Source organism: Balaenoptera ricei, chromosome 8 (genome assembly GCF_028023285.1).
Source record: "Balaenoptera ricei isolate mBalRic1 chromosome 8, mBalRic1.hap2, whole genome shotgun sequence".
NCBI lineage: Eukaryota > Metazoa > Chordata > Mammalia > Artiodactyla > Balaenopteridae > Balaenoptera > Balaenoptera ricei.
Window position 1 is genome coordinate 48,896,818 of NC_082646.1, and position 18,274 is coordinate 48,915,091.

Genomic DNA, 18,274 nt, shown 5'->3' on the forward strand with positions numbered 1-18,274 from the left:
TCAATGACTTGTCCCAATGCACTGAGGCCGCATTTTTTTTTTCTGTGAAGCCCTTTAGCCTGCCTGTCTCCCACCAAAGTCTGCTCTCGAAAAGAGAGGGCCTAACAGGCTGTTTCACACCAACGTGTTAATGACAGACCAAGGTGCTTGTGTTTGCCATCGATTTTAAATAGGAAAGCCCCAACACGTGTCACTGTGTGGTGATTCTTAAATACGAGGGCACTATTTTAAGGGCAAAATTTTCTTAAACCAGCCCACTCCTGGCTTAAATTATTTTCTTTTAAAACGTTGCATTACTATAAACATAAAACGAGATATAAACTTGCGTTATAGCTTTTGAACAACTCTGGAATAAAACCAAAACAAATTTATAAGTTAAATATAAAATTCCCCTCCCAGAACTGTAAAATTTAAATTACTAATGTTTACTCAACTACTACTAGCAACATGTGGTACTGACTGCTCAGGTGTGAGTACATTTGAGCTCTGCGCGGCTCTACCACCCTTACGGCGTGGGAAGTGCCCTGTATGGACTCAGTTTTCTCACCTCTTTCCTCCCTTCCAGGTAACACACCTCCTCTGCTCACACCCTATGTTATTGTAATAGTTGGCTTTCATTTGACTCTGATACATCATTAGAGATTAACTTTGTGCTCTTCCTTTCTTATTAGCATAATGAGTAAAGTGGTAAGAGCTGGTGGCAAGGCATAGCTAACACAGGCACTGAGATCACAAGGCAGTACTTGGTATCAGATGGTTATCCCAATGATCCAGAATGTGTTTATATTCATTTTTAAAATCATAACTGTGAAAAAAATAAATTGTGGATCTCCAGCTTCCATTTGGAGAAACACCATTAAAAGTCAAATACCTAACTTAATAGAGAAGCCGGGGGCGGAATTAGAAGGAGGGGAAGAAGGGAGAGACTTCCCAAAGCACCTATTACATGCAAGGCATTGTGTTAGGCACCAAAATAAAGAGATGGCCACGGGAAGACAGTCCGGCAACATAATTAAGAGTATGCCAGTGGCATTCAACTATGTGAGTACTATTCCAGGCTCTGCCTCTTATTAGTTGTGTAGCTTTTGGCTTGACCTTTCTGTGCCTCAGTTTTCTCCTCAGTAAAATGGCGACTACTTCATAGCAATGTTTGAAGAATTGAATGAATTAATACACATAAAACGCTTAGCACATGGCCTGACACAACAGTAAGCCCTTAATATATATTAGCTATTGTTATATCTGTTATGTAAAAAGAACGTGCCTTCTCTCTGCTTTGGAGCACCATCCTTCAGGACTACCTCAACCTACTTTGACATTCATTGCTCATTTGTCCTGGTGGTTTTTGAAATTAGTGTCACCAATTTAGGGAAGTAGAATCTTGGAGAACAAGATGATTTTATTCCCATCATTCAGAGAGAGCAACTGAGGCACAGAAGGACCCACTGTGCCCTCTCCTAGCTCCACTCGCAGAGCCAGCCTCAGGCCTATTGCCCCTACCCAGACAGGAGCTCCAACTACAGATGACCTGCAGAACTGTGGGTTTGTACAAGCTCCACCCACTTCTCTTATTTCCTGGAGCTGTCAGTAGTAAAACGAGAGGATGCTATCTGGCTCTAAGGTTGTCACTGCGATTGCCATAAGGATAGCAACAACGACGGATCTGTAGAGAACTTTGACGTCAAAGAGAAATGCCCTGTGTAGCAGGTGTCCTCATGCTGAGCCTAGATATTTGTTTTTTTTTTTTGGTATTTGCCCCACTCGGCTACCTGAAAAAAAAAAATACCACCAGAAAAACCAGGACCCTCACTGCTTAAGAACTCAGTTCAACTCCATAATCGTAATTCTCAAATACTTTTCATGAGTATGGCACTTGAGTTGTTAAAAACTCATTCAGGGCAAGGCCCACACATTTAGTGAGTGCTCACTCTGTATAAGGTGACTGTACAGGGGCTGTGAGAAAGAAAACAAATATCCCTCATCTCAAGGAATTTATGCTTTGGGTAGAAACGAAACAAAGTCAAATACAGGAGAAAGTGAGATGTAGGCTTTATCAGGCTACAGCTAGAGAGCATGGAAGGGGGAATTGTTAATTCCCACTCTGGCAGGTGCTAAAGTCTCCCATGAGGTGGTAGAATTTGAGCTGAAACTCAGAGGATGAAGACTTGAGCAAAGCTTCAACAAGCATCTTGTTGGGTTCCTCCACTGTGTAAAAATGAGGGCAATCTGTGGGTGAATGAAGAGGGCAGAACTAGGATGGGATTGTAATAATTATAGCTGTGTTTGTTGAATGCATATTATGTGCCAGGTAGTGTGGAATATACTTTATTACATGTGAGACTGAGGTTCAAAGTGGTTAAATGGGATAGCCAGTGCTGTACCACTAAGAAACACGGCTGTGAGTTCTGCCCAGTCTGTCCTACTCTTTCAGCAGGCTCCGCTGTGTTATATTGCTTCCCAGACCTGCCTTTTCTTGTGCTAACAATCAGGAGGTTGAATCAGTGGCTGCTGTCGCTTGAGCTCAAAATATCCTTTTGATTCTATCTTGCTTTTGTTCCAGTTATGCAATCACTTAGTAATGACCTGTTACATGGCCTCAGTGCGGGAGACAAGATGGGACTGAAAGATAATTGGAAACCTAGGGTGTGGCAGGGAGGGGGAAGACCCAACGTCAACTCTATATAAACTGCTAAACTCAATTTTAGTGCTGATTTTCTTTTAATTGAAGTATAGTTGATTTACAACGTTGTGTTAGTTTCAGGTGTTCAGAGCAGTGATTCAGTAATACATATATATCTATTCTTTTTCAGATTCTTTTCCATTATAGGTTATTACAAGATACTGAGTATAGTTTCCTGTGCTATACAGTAGGACCTTGTTGTTTATCTATTTTATATATTAAATATAGTAGCGTGTATACGTTAATCCCAAACTCCTAATTTATCCCTCCCCTTAGTGCTTATGTTTCACGAGGCCGAGATCCACATGCAGCTTCAACAATTTGCCAGTTTGAAAGGTGTCAATGAGGATTATTTCTAAGGAGATAAATTTACATATTTAAAAATCATTTCCATCTGGTTTCTTATTTCTGTGGTGATAACATGGCTCTAGGAGTTCACTCAGTAAGTGGAGGTTTCTAGCTCCGTGTAGTGAGTGGAAAGAGAAATGGAGTGAGAGACAACACAGGGTTGGGAGAGAGGCATTCTCAACCTGTCTGGGTGACTTTGGATAAATCACCTCACTTAACCTGGATTTCTCATCTGTAAAAAGAGAGCCTAGGTGACCTGCTCTTACAGTCTTTGAGTCTACAACATTGTAATTCTTATGGAAGGATGATCCACATATATTTTTATCTTTGGGCACCCAGCATATGGTCCTAGGGTAGCAAAGCATGTGGAACTCTGGAGTCTGACTGGCTTGGACTCAATTTAGAATTCATTTAGTTGCTGGGTGATCCTGGGCAAGTTATGTGACTTGCTGCGCCTCACTTTCCTCTTCTGTACAGTGGAGCTTATTTCAGGCTGTTGTAAGGACTCAGTGAGATAATCAGTACAAAGCACATAGTACAGGGCCAGCACAAAATAAATTCTGAATTGGTATTACCTATTATTATTATTACTACTGTTCCTCTAAATGCTTAATAAATGTTTTTAAATTTGTTGAATGAGTGAATGAATCAAATTGTTATAGCATCAATGCTAAAAAGTTTAATCCAGGCTTTCCAAGAAAAAACTATCTCAAGACTTTTGTTCAACCCCAAGTCATAGGTTTGGTTTGTAGACAACAAAGAGTTTCCTAGTCCAGTCATCCCTTGGTATCCATGGAGGATTGGTTCTGGGACCGATGCAGATACCAAAGTCCAAGGATGCTCAAGTTCCTAATGGCACAGTATTTGCATATAACCTACAAACATCCTCCATATACTTTAAATCACCTCTAGGTTACTTATAATACCTAATACAGTATAAATGCTATGTAAATAGTTGCTGGTGTGGCAAATTCAAGTTTTGCTTTTTGGAACTTTATGGATTTATTTTTTTCAAATATTTTTTCATCCATGGTTAGGTGAATCTTTGGAGCTCATGGATACAGAGGGCTGCCTGTACTGAATTTAGGAAGAGTTACAGATTCAAATGGGAGCCAGGGTTAGGTTTTTGTCTCCTCTTCCAGTCTCCCTATGGCACCATCAGTTCATTTATTCAACGAACATCTACTGAACGCTAACATTATCAGGTCTATATATTTGTCAGTGTTTTAAGGGCAAAACCAGATTTTTCTCTCATGATGGTGGGATTTAAAATCTTGCATGGTAAAAAATAAAACCACAACAAACTCCTATAATTTAAGAAAAAGAAAAAGCTAACAAAAAGAGCCACTAAAAATAATCTTTATAGCACTTAATAAAACAAAATAAATGTATTTGTATTGCACTTAAAACTTTTTAAAAAATTCCTGTTTTTGTTACGTATAGATTACTCATTTTTAAGTATTTGGAAATATAAGTAATCAGTACACTATGAATATAAATATGTAAAGTTATAATATATAAAACCTTAAAATATAAAGTAGTTGTAGAGTTAAATTGTCACATTGGTACATATGGTAGCCTAAAAAGAAAAAAAACAAAAAAAGCTGCACAGCAAAGGAAAGCTTTACTCTAATCCTACTTAAAAGAATATAGCAATCTAAAATTATTAGGAAGAAAAACAGGCTTTGGCAATTTCCTGTATACTATGGGCACTATTCTAAACTGAAAAATTAGAAACATTTTGAAATAATTGTGTGTTTCTCATTTTCTGTGTTCAAATTCAAAAAGTCTCCGGAGGCCAGTGCTGGACTTCTCTGATGTCCCCTAACTTGCATACCGGATCTCATGATCAAGAACAAAAGAGAAAAAAGATTTTTTTTTTCTTCCTTTAACTCAAGGAGAAGCAGCAGAGCTGCTGGCCTTGAAATAGACTTTAATAACCTTTTGATAGTCTCTTTACATTTACGTTATTAAAATTTCTCCCAAATCTCTATAACTTTAAAAGGCATTTTTGGAAAATCCTTTTGTTTTTAATTAATATTCATATTTATCCATATATATTGGATTCTTTCTTTTCTGTCTTATAAGGAGTAATCTTTTATGCAGTTAAGTATGGCGTCTGGATATTCAAATTCAGTGTCCTTGCATGAGGTTTCTCCTTTTTCCTGGCAAATTCTACTCGTCCTTTAAGCTTAAACATCAGCTCTTTTCTGAAGGCTTCCAAACCCTTCATTGCTAGATAAGGAGTTCATTCTCTGTGTTTTCAGAGAATTGTATTGAAATTATAGCTTACATTGTAACTATATATTTTCATTTCATGTTCAACCTCAAGCAGTCCAGAGCTTCTTTTTTTTTTTCTTAAAGATCGTTATACGGTCTTTCTTTCCTCCCTCCCTCCCTCCTTCCCTCTCTCCCTCCCTCTCTCCCTCCCTCTCTCCCTCCCTTCCTTCCTTCCTTCCTTCCTTCCTTCCTTCCTTCCTTCCTTCCTTCCTTCCTTCCTTCCGGCTGTGTGGGCTCTTCATTGCTGTGCGCGGGCTTCTCTACTTGTGGCCTGAGGGCTTAGCTGCGGTATCTGGGAACTTAGTTCCCCGACCAGGGATTGAACCCGGGCCCCCTGCATTGGGAGCACGGAGTCTTAACCACTGGACCACCAGGGAAGTCCCGGTCCAGAGCTTCTGATGAGTGGGAACTCTGTCTTGTTCTTCTTGTCGCTATGGTTTCCCTCTGTAGTCTAACAGAGCCTGGCTCAGGATAAAGGCTCCATTAATTTTTACTTAATAAACGATTGAATGATGAATGAGTAAAATTCTTTTTTTTTAAAATTTATTTATTTAATTTATTTATTTTTGGCTGTGTTGGGTCTTCGTTGCTGGACGTGGGCTTTCTCTAGTTGTGGTGAGCAGGGGCTACTCTTCGTTGCGGTGCGCGGGCTTCTCATTGCGGTGGCTTCTCTTGTTGCAGAGCACAGACTCTAGGCTCATGGGCTTCAGTAGTTGTGGCTCGCGAGCTCAGTAGTTGTGGCTCGCAGGCTCAGTAGTTGTGGCACACGGGCTTAGTTGCTCCACGGCATGTGGGATCTTCCTGGACCAGGGCTCGAACCCGTGTCCCCTGCATTGGCGGGTGGCTTCTTAAGCACTGCGCCACCAGGGAAGCCCCTTTTTTTTCAATATGGTAGTAACATGTCATAGAACAGTGGAGTTCTGTAGGATACAGTTTGTGAAAAACCATCCACAAGCTTACCCCCACTTCCAGGAGTAAACCACCTCTGTTCCCAACATGTGGTTTGTGCTTTTTTGCCTCATTGCCTTTGCTTGTATTTGAAACTCTTTCCTTCATATCCACTTGTCTCAATTCTACTTTTTAAAAAAATTGAAGTATAGTCGATTTACAATACTGTGTTAGTTTTAGGTGTATAGCATAGTGATTTGGTATTTTTACAGATTATACTCCATTACAGGTTATACAAGATAATGGGTATAATTCCATGTGCTATCTAGTAAATCCTCGTTGCTTATCTATTTTATGTATAATAGTTTGTACCTGTTAATCCCATACCCCTAATTTGTCCCTCCTCCCTTCCCTCTCCCCTTTGGTAACCACTAGTTTGTTTTCTAAATCTCCTTCTATACATTTTTAAAACGCCTAACACTATGTCACATCCTCTACAAAGTATTTTTTTAATTGGTCTTTGATTTCCCATAACACTTTCTACAACTTTCTCATGGCTCTAATAATTTTATTTCTTTTATTATCAGTTTACCTCTCTTCTCCCCTACCACTGAATACTATGGGTTTGAATCTCTGGTCTGCATCTCTTTTGCTGGTGTGTCAGTCGGGATCTTGACAGAAACCCAATTTGCCCTTGATTGGTTCAGATGAGGAGATTTTATTGAAGTGGCTACTTATGGAGGTGAGGACAGGGTGGGGGGAACAAGCAAGGACAGAGCACCCAGTGTCTAGCAACAGGCGGAAACCATCACTGCTCTTGGGATGGGAAGTAGAGGGAGGGAAGGCTGTAGCAGAGCTGGGTGAGTGACCGCCCAGGTCCGGGACCTGCTGCCAGGAGCCATGTGTCTATGGAGCAATGCAGCTGCTGCAGGAAGAAGGGGGTGAGTGGGAAAGAAACACCCTGACCTCTTCTTCTCCTACCCTCTGATCTCTGGAGGCTGCCAAAGTCAGCTCACAAGGGAGCTGGGCTGTGCTGTCCGTAAGGCTCAGCCTCCTGGGCACGGGGCAGGGCAGGGAAGGGTGGAGAATTGCTGAGAGGCAGGCAGAGAATAACCAGCACACTGGGAGAGGCTCCGTTTCCTCATCTGCAAGATAGGGTCGTGACAGTACCCTCCTCCCAGGGTTATAGTGAGGATTAAATTAGGAAATGCATCAAAATACTTCTCAACATATGTGGTACCTGATTCTACTCATTAACTACTTCTTCTTATTATTTACAATAACAATTCTTTGGATACTCCTAGTGTAAAAGCTAATTGAGGAAGGTATCATGTGTTGGTTATTTTGTAGCCCTTACACATCCAGCCCAAAACACTGTTGTAACATGGCCCAAAATAGATGGCATTTTACAGGTGATGGGGAGGCCTTTTTTTTTTTTTTTTTTTTTAAATTTTATTTTATTTATTTTTTTATACAGCAGGTTCTTATTAGTTATCCATTTTATACATATTAGTGTATATGTGTCAATCCCAGTCTCCCAGTTGGGGAGGCCTTTTGGACAGGGGTAACAGGGAAGATTGTTTGGCTGTTTGGACTGACATCATCAGCCAATCTGACCTTGAAAACAGACAACAATGAGATAAATTTGAGACTTATTTTTAGTTTTCAGCAGATTTTTTTGGGCACTTCTTAAACCTAGTCTGAGGCCTCTAGTTTTTCTTTACCTCAGTAGAGGGGAGAGTTACTGAAAAACAAGCCAGCTCACCAGGACTGGCATTCCATAGCCATCCCTGGGAATGGTGGTGATTCCTCATATTTTGAAAGCAAAGTAAGGATGACCAGCCCAGGGTTTAATGCAGGAAGGTTTGTATCTATGGAAGCCATTTGCTTCCTGCTCTTTCAGACCAGTAACCTGGTTTATTTCAAACACAGGATCAAGTGGCTCCTGCTCCCCTTGGTACACACATTAGGGAAACCACAAGAATAGTCTTCCGTGTTCTTTTCACTTCAAAGCCTGCAGAACGCCTTGGAAAGCCACTGACTCTCCACCTGAGACCAGAAAGGCCGATTCAAGAGAAAGTCCTTTCATAGGAGCTGGGGGTGGGGTGGGGTGTGAGGTGGGACTCACCCACACGGAGGCAAGTGGGTGTCGGAGCGGGTGACTGCAGCTTGTGCTCTTGGGGGAAGGGCGTGTTCGCAGGGTGGCAGAGCCATGAAGGTCACTCTGGGAGGAGCTTCCAGTACTGACACCAGCAGCTGCAGGTGGGGACTCTCTGCAGGGAGGAGTGACTTTATCCGGGTTTCCAGCAGACTAAAATTAGGGAGGACACTTAGCTCCTAGATCTTGTGGGATCTGTAAGTAGTTGCTCACATTATTGTCCCTGTGCCTGAAAAATCAAGACCCAAGCCAGAAATGTTAAGAAATGGCTCTAAAGCCGCTCCACTCACCAGCCTCACGCTGCCCTCGTGGTCCCAAGTGTGGGTCCTCTGGCTTTTCCTAGAGCACACGAGCGTTTTATCTCTTTACTCAAGGCTGGCTGAGGGCCTGTTTGGACAACTGTGTGCATCCAGAGCGAGGCCTTACTCGCCACATAAGCAGTCGGTTCACTCCATTAAACAGAGGGGTAATAGGTAGCAGAGTAGTTTGGGGATTATGCTGTCAATAAAAATTAGCTCCTCCTTTAAAACTCTGACGCCCTCCAATCTGCTTCTGACACTCATCTTTAGGTCATTATTGTCTCTTATAAAAATTTTAAGAGAGGCTTCCCTGGCGGTCCAGTGGTTAAGACTTCATCTTCCAATGCAGGGGGTGCAGGTTCGATCCCTGGTCGGGGAGCTAAGATCCCACAGGCTTTGTGGCCAAAAAAACCAAAACATAAAACAGAAGCAATATTGTAACAAATTCAATAAAGACTTAAAAAAATTTTTTTTAAATAGAAATTTTAAGAAAGGTAGAGTGTTTCCAAGTTGCTATAATGAACAATACAGTTTCCATTAAGAAGATCTTAGAAATAAGAGTCATATAATAAATCTCAAGAAACAGATTTGAAAGTTGACCTATATAATATAGTCTTTGTAACTGTGGCAAAAACAAAGCAAAATAAAAACAAACAAAAAATTGGCTCTTCTTAGCAATGTGACACCATCCCAAGATGACATGATATTTTTTGTTTTAATGTTGAAATGAAAAAGGCACTTGGCTTCAATCCAGGAAGACCCAGAAGGCCCAGCCCTGTGCTAAACCATTATGACCTCATGGTTGTATAAACTGCATATTGGTAAAGTGAGGTTATCCAAACTATCTTCTCTTTCAGAACAAGAGATGGCAATGTCTCTCTTTTTTTTTTTTTAAACAATGTAATAAAATCAAACTATTTAATGCTTAAACCGCTTCCTGCAGGAAAACTAAGAACAAATAAATGACAAGTCTTTGATTTGTTAGACCACTCTGAAAAGTTGATTGCTAACTTCAAGGCAAATTCCAGTCCTGGTAGCAGCCCTCCAGTCTCAGCTCCAATCATAATTTTATTATCAACACTTTCATTCCCTGCCCCATGATCCCAAATATTCAGGGAATTGAAGTTCACTCAGAGGTTGAGTATTCTTGATCTGAGCTTGTTAGGAATCAACCTTTGTATTTACTCTAAGACCTGCCTGACTAGAGTAGAAAGCATGAGTGAACCAATAAAATTGTTTTGTGTAAATTTAGAGTTTAAAAAGTTTTTTTTTTTGGTAAAAGTATTTATAGCATTGGTATAAAGTTCATTTTCACAATAATGGCTATTTATCATCTACCAGGTACCAGACACTTCCCACTACTTATTGTATTGGACCAAATAGCTCTGAGCAGTAGGAACACGTATCCTTCCTTTTACTGATAAGAACTCAAGGCTCTAAATAGTTCAGTAAAATTCCCAGTTTGAAGTGTTGGAGAGGGGATTCAAACCCAAGACTCTCTACCCCAAATCCATGTATCATAAAGTTTCCCATATTGTTTCTGTTAGAATGGTTTCAGATACAAGTAATGGAAACCCCTGACTTACGCTGGCTTAAATGACAATAAGGAAGTTGATTATCACACGTGTCAAGAAGTTCAAGGGGTAGGGTGATTTCAGGTAAGGGGAACTCAAGGCTCCAGCTCTGCTTCTCTTGGCTCTGCAATTACCATATCCAATTACATCCAGAGGGAAAAAAAGAGGAGCTTCTCTTCCTATGTCTCTCTCTTAGGAGCAAGACAGTAATACCACTTCCCAGACCTCTCTTCATATCACTGAGGTGGTGATTCAGTGGTCATTAAGTCCTTTGCTAAATCAGTCATGGGCAAGGGAAGAAGGTATCTGTTAGACTAAGGTAAGTAGCACAGAATAATTGGAAGAGCTCTGGACTAAGGCTCAGAAACCTTGGGTTTTAGTCCTAATTCTGTCATCTACTTGATTGTGGAAACTTGCTAGTTGCTGAGCCTCTCTGAGGCCTTACCTTTTCCTTATTGGTAGAACAGGGCTGATAATTCCTGTTCTACTGATCTCACAGGGTTGTAAAACAGGAATGAAGTAATATCTGTAGAAGTATTTTGTAAACTGTGCCACATGATATAAAACCATGTCATGGCTTCTATTAACATGGTTCAGAGAGAACTTCTGGTCGTGAGATACTTTTTCAGTTACACCCATGTGGTTCTTGATCATCATCAAGATGATAATTTAGAATTTTTAAGGTTTTGCCAAAGATTATCTGGATTTTACTTTTGTGTTAGAAAATTAACAGTGCAAAAATAGGGGGAAAGTGTGAAATTTAGTACTTAAGAAAGCCAATTTCCAAGCATCCTCGTAACTCCAATAGTATCTGTTTATATATGGATAGGTTGTTTATAAGTTATTTTTTATACTCATCAAAAAGCAAGTTTCCTAAGAATCTATTAAACAACCTTTCTCATTCCTTCCTTTATATCAATTCAATAAACATATATGGGGAGAGGGGATGGGATGCACACATAAGAGAATCCAAAACAGACTCTGTCTGAAGGAGAGTAATTACCTACAAGGGAAGAATCCTGGAGAGCAGACTAGACAGAACATATCCACAAGTAGCTATAACAAAATGTAGAAAGATAAGAGGAAGTGATAGGTAAAGTCCCAAGGTGTGAAGAGATAAAGGGCTGTAAGAATTCAGAAGGTTCCCAGCTGTGGGGTTAGGGAAGGCCTCAGGACAAGGCTTCATTTGACCTGGGAGTTGGAAGATTTGGACATGGGAAGAGCTCGTTCACCTTGGCTCTACATCAAACTTGCTCTGAACTTGAATACTCAACCAGAATGCAATAATCCTTGAGTATAAATTATATGAGAGATATAGCAGAAAATAGTAGTTGGAAAGGTAAAGATTGCAGCTAGATTACAGAGGGGTTGGAATACCAGTCTAAGGAATTTGAACTTTATTCAGTAGGTGTGAGATAATAGAAAAAATGTATACATTGGTCTCTGCCCCTGGTTTCTAGCACTGAGCTTCTCAAACCCATGTAATTTCCTAAGTGATAAGAGCATTAGGAGCGTCTAGTTCTAATACTTGGTCTTTGATCCCGGTTCCTGATGCAGGGCTTCTGAACCCTTATAATTTCCTGAGTGTTAGGAGTGTCTTTTGTTCTAATGAGCTGACTTTGGTTGGGGTCCTGGATGGCTTGTGAATGGGGGCTGGTCACCAGAAACAACAAGCCAGGACTAGAAGCTTGGAGTTTTCAGCCCTGCCCCCATTCTCTGAAGGGAGAAGGACTGGAAATGGAGTTAATAATTGCTCACTGTCACGTGAGGAAGCCTCCATAAAATTGCAAAAGTGTGGGGCTCATAGAGCTTCCAGATTGGTGAACATCTGCATGTACTGGGAGGTTGACACACCTCACCTCCAGGAGAACAGAAGCTCCTGTGCTCAGGTCCCTCCCAGGCCTCGCCCTATGTATCTCTTGATCTGGCTGTTCATGTGTGTCCTTTACCGTATCCTTTAATAAACTGGTAAACATAAGTAAGTGCTCCCCTGAGTTCTGTGAGCCACTCTAGCAAATTAATTGAACCCAAGGAGAGGGTCACGGGACCCTCCAATTTGTAGCTAAATTGGACAGAAGTTGTAGGTAACCTGAGGAACTACTGCTTGCAATTGGCATCTGAAGTGGGAGGGGGGCAGTCTTGTGGGACTGACACCTGTGGGATCTGACACTATTTCCAGGTAGATAGTGTCAGAACTGAATTAAACTGTAGGACACCCAGCTGGTATTATGGAAAATTCCTTGGTGTGGGGAAAACCCCTCCACATATTTGGTGACAGGAAGTGAGGTATTCTTTGTGAGTAGTAAAGGAGACACACAAGAGGGAAAGACTGTAGGTTTTTTAATTCAGGGGGCAATGGGGGTCAGTGAAAGTTTTGGAGCAGTAGAGTGAGTGCCTTCATGATATCTGTGCTTTACGAGGATTAAGTGGGCAGCTTCTGGGAAGCTAGATAGGAGGGGAGAAAGTGGAGGCTGAGAGACAAAACTCAGAATTTGCATGTTCAAGTTAGAGGTCATGAGAATTTGAACTAGATTATGGGCATTGGCCTGGAGATAAGCCAATAGATATGAGATATTTTGGATGGAGAAACCATAGGTCTTGGTAATTGATATAAAGACCAGTTGGGAAAGGGGGAGTCAGGAGTCTTTTATTTGAAGATGACAAAATGTCAATGCCAACGTCTAAATAAAGAAGTGAATTTGGGATTGACATGTACACACTGTTATATTTAAAAGAGATAACCAGCAAGGACCTACTGTATAGCACAAGGAGCTCTGCTCAATATTATGTAACAAATTTTTATGGAAAAGAATTTGGAAAAGAATAGATACATGTATATGTATAACTGAATCACTTTGCTGTACACCGGAAACTAACACAACATTGTTAATCAACTATACTCCAATATAAAATAAAAAGTTAAAAAAAAAAAAGTAAATTTACCTGTTCACTTAACTGAAAAGTCCTGAAAACAGGTGTAGCCTCAGGAGCTGTTGAATCCCAGGTCTCAAATGATATCATCAAGACTTGGGCTTCTCTACCACTTAGTTTTTCTTCTGTGCTGGTTGATAAGGCAACCCCCAGAAGCTACTAATTTATATTTTTGGAGGATTAAGTCCAGTGGAAGAGAGAGCTTGTCTCCCCATCAGTTCCAACAAACATCCCAGATCTGGTTTCCATTGCACATTTCTGAAGCAGTCCCTCTGGCTGCAAGAGATGATTGCTGACTGGCTTAGACCTATATGTGGTCTTTTATTTTCTATTGTAATTTTGATAATTTGTCCACGAAGACAACCTAACTCTAAGCCATTATGAGACATTTCCCTGTGACCAAAATGAGATCTCACTCTGAGGAATTCTTGCTAACTGAAAGACACTGCTTCAGAAGAGTGATGGCTGTTTCTCATTCAATTACATCAACTGCAATAATTTTTTGAGGCAAGTTTCTTGAGGACCTGGTACCTATCTGAACTCATAAAATGAATAAAACCTAGACCATTTCTAGGGCAGTCTTCAAATTGGGCAGTGCAAATGCTACATAGGTGCCAGAAAGATTTCACCTCTGGGAAAAAGGTGAGTGTCGTCTGAGAGGGCTCAACAAAGGAGTAACTATTGATCTAAGTCTTGTAGCAAGTATAAGCTTTGCTTCAGCGCCATCTAGGCAGGGCACTGAATGCCAAGGAGATGTTGACAAGTCATTTGGATTCCATTTGAAATGGGGTAGTGGCTCTAGAAATAGCATGCGGCCATCTGCCTGATCTGAGCAGTCTTCTCTTTACACAGTATGTGTGATGTCTAAACCGTGTTTTTAAATTAGAATTTTACAAAGTGTTTAAGTACACTAGGAAAGCCAACTCCTTTCAGAGAACCGTATGGAGATTCCTTTGGTGAAGAAAAGAATCATGCTGTGAAGTGAATCCCTCAATCTGAAAGTGCCTCTCTTTCCCCTTGATGTGATGGGTATACATCCATTTTCACATACTGGATTTGCTTTAAAACCAGGTACATGCACGTCAACTGCAATAAGGAAAAATCTTAAATTCCATTAGAGGACTTTTAAATTGGGGGTCTGTTTTTATGAAGGAGAAAACATCAATTTGAAAAGTGTCAAAGGCTCAAATGCAGCCTGAATCAAGTTGTTACCGACAATCACACTGCTGGCGACACATTTTCAAACATATGGCTGAGCTGCTCTTTCAGCTTTCCCGAATGATCATCATCCCACGGATGCAAATTGCCGTAACATGTAATTTGGAATGAGATCAAAAGTTTGAAAATTAGGAAAGACAATCTGGGTGGAACACTTGATTTTTGATTTTGCAAAGCAGACCAGAGCACTGGTCTAGCCTGAGCTGGTCGTCCGGCAGGCAATCAACAGATCCTGCCATCAACAGGCCCTCCGAGGCTGAGGGCTTGCTGCAATATGGCAGCTGGACTTGCAAAGCCCAGGGATCCTCTTGGCCCTTAGTAGGCTCTTAAGAGCCATCCTGAAACAAGCACAGGTGTTCACAACAACACTGAGAGGAGACCCAGGTTGGGAGAGAATCACTTTTACCTCAATTCTGCAGCTTTCTAACTGGGGATTGGGAAGCCTGGAGGCAGCTAGAGGAAAAAGAAGATGATTTAGGAGACCTGTATTCCCTGTTTTTATTTGAGTGCTTCTCCACCCTCCCCCTGACCAAGAAATAAAAGGAGGGGCCAGAGAAGGGAGCTTGCATTTGGTGATCTGTACTTCGCAAATTCCTGGCATATAGTATACACTCAGTAATGACAATCTGTTGAAAAAATGAGTGGATGAATGAGTGATTGGATGAATTAATAGTAGACTATGAAAAGTCCCCTCTTTGTGGCTTTTCTGGGAGTGGGCTACACTTGAGCTTTCCTTAGGACCAGGATGGAGACTGTCCTTTCGGTTATTGATTGGCTGGGAGACAAGGAGTTATGCAGAAAACGAACTCATCTTAAATCTTTACAGGATCCGGGCAACTCCTTTCCAAACTTATTGGGAAATGTTTCAAACTCTATTTCCCACAGAAAATAAATTCTGGGAAAAGAATTCAGAAGCCAAACCAAGTAAACAAACAAACAAAAAAAGCCCAACCCTCTGTTGAATGTACAACACTCGAAAAACATTTAAAGTTAGGGAAATTGTTAGTGACTTAACAACAGAAAACTAGAGAAACTGTTTAAGGTCTGATGCCAAAATGACTTCCCTTCTCTGCACAAGACCCCCCCACTCAACCGCCCCCATCTATGTCTATACCTGTTAAAAGGCGAGGCTTTGGAGGATGTTAGATGCTGGAGGAAAACTCGAGGTACAGCTTGGAAAACTCAGGCTGATTTCAGACCTCCACGAATCCGCTGGTGGGTAATCAAGAGATAACCAGGATAACGCCTTCTCTTCTTTTCCCATCACCAAATGTCTTTATTTTTATGGAGGTTCAGGTTCATAACTTCTAGTCCGAACATCAGGAATCAAAAAATTTTGAAGAAAGGAAAAAATAGGAGGAAAAAGACAGAGAATGAGTCTGACCCATAGTGAAAGACCTTAATTGGAAGCATGGGGAAGAACATTACAAAGCAAGCCTTGGTTGTGTGTGTGTGTGTGTGTGTGTGTGTGTGTGTGAAAGAGATTGAAGTTGAAATTGAAAATGAATTTTTGAAGGCCTCATCCATTCTGGTTCAGATAGAACTCGTAGGAGGGACTCTCATCCTTTTGGAAATGGGTGACTCAATGATTACTGTCCATGAAGTCCCTCTGTCTTTGCTCTGAAAGCTTGTTTGCTTTAGTGGCTTAATAACGTGAGGGCCTGAACCTGGCATCCATGGACTTCTTTCCCATTGAGTCTTCAGGGCTCCTCACCAGGTGCTGGGAGTTTATGAGCTGTGCTTCTCTTATATCCAGAAAGCCAGTTGGTGACTCAGTTGGCCTCTCCACTTCCCAACTCCAGGAGCAGTGCCACCCGCTGTGTCCCTAGGGGTTCTGGTGACCAACGAACAACGCTTCCCAGTTCTCTTGTCCTTATTATCCTCAAAGATGCACACATGGGCTGTTTCCATTTTAAGAGTTTTAGTGCTAATCACTCCTACAGTGTTTCTTGCTGTTCAGGGGAACTGCATGAGAATTACCAGGATTATATGTTTAAAGCTGCCAAAACTGTTCTAATAATATTCTTTTTCTTGACCTCAGTGCAGGGCGCATAGATACATTCAGTGTGTGAAAATTCAGCAAGCTGTACACTTAGGTACACTTTTCTGGTTGTATATTGCATTCCGGTAGAAATGTTTTTAAAAACCACCTGAACCAAATGAATCAGAATCTCAGGTTCGAGGCCTGAGAATATGCATTTTTACCAAACTCCTCAGGTGACTCAAGTTTCAGGGCCTTTGCACTAAGCAGAAATAAACAAAAGATTCCAAATATTCAAAACCATTGTACCAGTGCTTGTTGTGGTGTTTGCGGGCCTACTTCATTACTCATTCATGAACATCTATTCCATAATGCATTGTGTCAGGCCCAGGATCGCAGCAGTTCAGTGATGGACCATGTTCCTGCCCTCATGCTGCTGAGGAACCACTGAGCTCACCTAGACACCATCCCTGGAGGAACTCCCAGCCTCCTAGAGGAGATAATGGGCCAATAGTTAGGATGCAGGCCGGTTAGTGCTAGAGAGAGGGAAAGCACAGGATGATCTGTGAGCCCTCAGAGCCACCAACCATATCCCACTCATTGGCAACTGTACCCAGACTTCTGGCTTCTACTTCCAATCCTAGAAGGATGCTCCCTGATATTCTCCCCTCCCATAGGGGAGGCTTCCTTTCCCTGTCCTGAGGGATGGACCCACCTCCCAGCACTTGGGACTACAGGCCAGGCAGGGAGGAATAAGAGGTGCCAGGAGAGGCCTTATAGAATATTAGTATGGTTTAGAGCATGGAGTGTAGAGCCAGAGTCCCTTGGTTCAAATCCCAGCCCAGGTGTTTACTAGTTGTGAGAGTGATTACTATAGTACCTAACTAGTGCTGTCATCTACTTCTAGGTGTGGTTATTGTGGAGAGTAAATAAATTCATATCTGTGTATTTCTTAGATCAGTGCCTGGTATACAGTTAGTGCTGTATAAATGTTGTTATATGATCCTTATTGGTGTTGTTGTTATTATTTAATCTACCATCAAATCTCAAGTAGATAAATTACATTCCTGAGAACCTCCAGACAGGGTGACACCCATCTCAGTGGGATCAGGCTGCCTTCTGGAATGATCCCCTTGAGGCAGTCCCTCCCAGCTTGGAGAGCAAATAAGCCAAATAGAAAAATACTTAATTCAAACAAAACAAAAGCACAATGATGACTGAACATGAGGAGGAAGGGAAAAATACTGGTCACAGCCATGTAAGGGCCCTTCCCACAGGCTACATCATCATGCTGGAGTGGAGGCCGCTTTCTTGCACCCCTGTCTATGCAACTGTTAACGTTACTCAGGGAAATAATTCACAACAACAAGAATCATGCAGTGTATTTGCTCCAAGACCTTCACTGGACACCCATAAGGACTGTTTCCTTCTCTCCCTCACCACCTGAAGGAAGTTACTAGAAGTACCTTCTGTTACTGTCCATATTTCATTGATGGGAAAACTGAGGCACATCCAGAGTCATTAAGCTATTGGCTCCAGATCACAAAGGTAGTGAAGAGTAAAGCCAGGCTTTGCATCTTGGCTCTCAACTCCTAGTCAAGTGTGTACCACGAGAGAACCAGACAAGCAATCCCTGGCCATGTATGAAGCGAGGCATGAAGAGGTTCAGGAAAAGGGCAGAGCTAAGGACCTGGAAGCAACATGGCAATATAATTCAGCAATTAAGAGTATGAGCTTTGGAATTGGACAAGTCTGGGTTTGAATCCTGGCTCTGTCAGTTTTATGGACTGAATGTTTTTATCCCTCCCCCCTCCAAGTTCATATGTTGAAGCCCCAACCTCCAGTATGGCTTTATTTGGAGATGGGGCCTCTAAGGAAGTAATTAAGATTAAACGAGGTCATAAAGATGGGGCCCTG

The 18,274-nt window shown here is 41.5% G+C and overlaps 1 protein-coding gene across 1 annotated transcript in view; it reads left to right on the forward strand.

Annotated features, from left to right (window-relative positions):
* The window catches only part of ME3 (malic enzyme 3), a 327,811-nt gene that overhangs the window by 278 nt on the left and 309,259 nt on the right, over positions 1-18,274 (forward strand). The window lies entirely within an intron of this gene.